This window comes from Cynara cardunculus, assembly GCF_001531365.2.
Source record: "Cynara cardunculus var. scolymus isolate 2C chromosome LG 1, CcrdV1, whole genome shotgun sequence".
Taxonomy (NCBI): Eukaryota; Viridiplantae; Streptophyta; class Magnoliopsida; order Asterales; family Asteraceae; genus Cynara; species Cynara cardunculus.
The window spans coordinates 14,410,515-14,414,808 of record NC_037528.1 but is presented as its reverse complement, the minus strand read 5'-3'; positions in this window follow the sequence as shown (position 1 = coordinate 14,414,808).

Here is a 4,294-nt window from a genome sequence, read left to right as displayed (position 1 = left end):
CAAACATATATTTTATTCAAAAATAAAAACATCATCGCTTTCTCAAAATCACATAAAGCCATATTATAACATCGACTGAGATAAAGAATAAAATGAAACATTAAAAACACGATGTATCTCGCTGCATTGCGCGAGTACGCTTCTAGTATGTTTTAATATGTATAATTTTAATTTTAGGTGATGATAAAATTTAATGTTTAAATTAATTTAACTATATTAATTAAACATATTTATTATGATTGTATTTATATTTTATTTATATATTAAATAAGAGTAATTAATTTTATGTATTAAAAAAGTTTGTTTGGGCCTATGTGGCATTGCAATAACAATTGCAAAATTTGCAAGTGTCAGACAAAATTATGATGAAGTGGCCATTTGCAATTCCTTTTGAAAGGGTTTTGCAAGCCCTATATGGATGGTCTAAGACATCGTATTATAAAAAATCTACTCATAATAGCAATGACTAACCTGTTACCTTTTAAACCGGTTAAACCCTTGATTTTTTTTTGCTTTTATGGCTTTAATGAGGTGATGTGGATGATACATCATTTTGATGATTTAACTAAAATAAAAAAAAAACAAAAACAAAAACCTATTTCAAATTATTATTAATGATTTTTATTTTTCATTACTATGATCTAAAAAAACATTTAAGTTTTTTTTTTTTTTACTTTTCCTTATTAAATTACATGCAAATTAAATATTCTAGAATAAAATATTTCTAAAATAAATATGAAACATAATTTTCTAGATTAATTTTGTTTGTAAAAAAGATAACATTTCTTATTTTATGTTGTTCAAATAAATACACATATTTTAAAGTTCTCTTTAAAATGTTAACGAAATAAATTGTGATCTACATTTTTTTAATATTGTTATATTAATAAATAATTCAAAAAAATAAAATTAGTTTAATATATTTGTACGTCAAGTAAAAGTTTTTGAACAAATATAATACATTATTTAAAAGATAATATTTTTTGGTAAAAAAAGAACAATTCTTATTTTCTTTTTTCAAAAAACACATATTTAAAAAAAAATAGTAGCGAGATAAGTTGTGTTTTACTAGTTTTATTTATATTGATATATTAATGAATAATTTTTATATTTTTTAATTCATTTAATATACTTATTAAATAACATGTAAAATATCTAAATATTAAAATTAAAATACAGTGTTTAATAAGAACAAATAGATGTTATAATAAAATAGTTTTAAAAGTACAATGATCATGTAGTAAGAAAGTCACATCACAATAGTATATGCGGACAGCCTACGTGGACAATGAGGTGGCATGAAAATCTGGTATAATGGGTAAATTTAAATCAAAGGGTTATCCAATGCTATAATGGGTAAATTTTTCAAAGTATAATGTTCTAATGAAAAATAGTTTGAAAGTACATTGTTGTAATAAGAAAAACTAGAAGTACAATGCTATAATTAAGAAATTTATGAAAGTAGATTACTATTTTGTGCATTTTACCCTATTAAAAATTATATATTACAATTTCAAGTAATCTTTATTTCTTATTTCTATGACCCTTCAACTCTTTTTTGAGTTTCTTAGCCTTTTATGTTATTATTTTTTATTTTACTTCATTTAAACGCAAACGTTTAGCTATTGTAAAATGATGTATCAAAGTTTCAACCTGATAAACCCGACCGACCCAACCCGCATGGCTTGAGTTGGTTGGATTAGATTGAGATTTTTCAAACTGCAAACATCATGTTAGATTGTTCAAATACCTTTAAACGACCAATCCAACCTTGTATAACTTCGCCGAATAACTTAATTGGGAAATGTCCAGAGCGAGTCATTGGATGTAGGGGTGAACGTGATATGGTACCATGTTTTTTCCACAAAACCATGTACCAACAAATTATAATTGATACGCAAATATTTACAGCAGTAACCAACCAACTCTACTTGATACCAACTTAATTGGTACCAACTTTTTTCGGTTGGTACATGTAACATCTCAAAAGTTGAAATTACAAATTCATTAACATGGTACGATACCGAGGATCGCCTGCAGATTCATGTGGTCGTCTACTCATGTAGGGGTGTGGACTCTGTGGCCGTATGGTCATCGAACGATGGAAATATGGAATGTGAAGGCAGGAGGCATGCATGCATTGAGGAGAGGAAGAGACGAGGAGTTTTCCTGGGTCATTTTTAAACCATTGGTATTTTCTAAGTGATAACCAACGGAAATTTCCCTGTGTGATTTTCTAGGGTAAAAATCATTTCTTTTGTTAACATAAGTTAAAGGTACGTTAATATTTACAACAAACTTTCTCACTTTGAATGATACATAATGCTTAACGAAGTTTCATTAATAAATAATACATAATGTTTAATAAGTTTCTCTTAATCAAATAATTTTATATTGATATAATATAATATAATATAATATGGAAAAGTCCAAAAAACCCAACAAGCTTTTTCATTTTAGATGATTTAGTCTTTAAACTATTTTTTTAATGAAAAAATTATTAAACTTTCTCATTTTGAATGATCAAGTCCCCCAACTATTTTTTTGAATGATTAAGACCTTGATTTTTTTAAATTATTAAACGGGTAAAATGCACAAAATAACAATCTACTTTCATAATTTTTTTTATTACAACATTGTACTTTCAGTTTTTTTATTATAACAATGCACTTTCAAACTATTTTTTATTAGGACATTGTACTTTGAAAAATTTACCCATTATAGTATTGGGTAACCTTTTGATTTAAATTAACCCATTATACCAGGTTTTCATGCCACCTCATTGTCCACGTAGGTTGTCCACATGTACTATAGTGATGTGACTTTCTCAATTTTATTATACCATCTACTAGTTTTTATTAAACAATGTATTTTTAATTTTAATATTTAGATATTTTACATGCTATTTAATAAATATATTAAATGAATTAAAAAATTCTAAATTATTTATTAATATATCAATATTAATAAAACTATCAGAAGACAATTTATCTCATTGATATTTTTGAAAAAAAAATATGTGTTTTTCAAAAATAGAAAATAAGAATTGTTCCATTTTTACCAAAAAAAATATATTATCTTTTAAAGAATATATTATATTTGTTCAAAAACTTTTACTTGACGTATAAATGTATTAAATTAATTAGATTTTTTGAATTATTTATTAATATAATAATATTAAAAAATTGTAGAGCACAATTTATTTCATTAACATTTTGGAGAAAACTTTAAAAGATATATATTTTTTTAAGCAACATAAAATAAAAAGTGTTACTTTTTTATAAACAAAATTAATCTCAAAATTGATTGAGATTGTCGATGATCAATTTTTGCCCAAATGAATGGTGGGACCAACTCCACAGACCGCTTAATCTAAGAAAAACATGTTGTTATTGCTAACGCTCTTTTAAGTATTGGTCAAATAATTTTTACTCTTTTTCAATCATTTAACTGTAACGTAAAAAAGAATATAAAAATAAGTCTTTTAATAATTCATCTGTGTAAGTTATTTTAAATGATAGAAAAAAACAGTTTTTTTAATTAATTAATGAAATAATGATAATAATAAAGTAATACTTATATATTTTATATTTAATAAATATGTGAGTGTGAGTGTGAGTGTGAGTGTGAGTGTGAGTGTGAGTGTGAGTGTGATGGATGAAAAAGAGTTGGTATTAATTAATATGTTGGGATTAATTGATTTGTAATTAAAGCTCATCCTCTACAGTCTACATATAATAACTAATTCTTTCGTGATTTAATTTTGAGGGTTGATATCCCCAACCCCTTACGGCATTTTCTCATCCCTTCCCCCTCACATCTTTTCCTTACTCATACTCTCACATTCACCAAATTTTTTAAAATTTTAATTTTAAATTTACACTTTATATCCTTATAATTAGTTAATTAATTTATTTTACATCTTTTCCTTTTAAATTTTTCATTTTACACCTTTATCAAATTAACATATATAATCGTATATCAATTAAAACATGTTTAAAAAATACATTTTTATTTTAACAAGTTACACCATTATAATCGTCTCGTTAATACCTTCAAAATGAGACCAATATTGAATAGTTTTTGACTTAATTATATTATTATATATTATATATACTATGAAAAAATATTTTTAATATTTACATTTTATACATTTATAGTTATTTATTTAATTTATAGTACATAATTTATTTTTTTAATTTTCGTTTTACACCATTATCACATTGAAAAACATAATTTTATATTAACTAAAATTAGATCTAATAATGAAATTAACCTCTTAGGAAGCATTTTC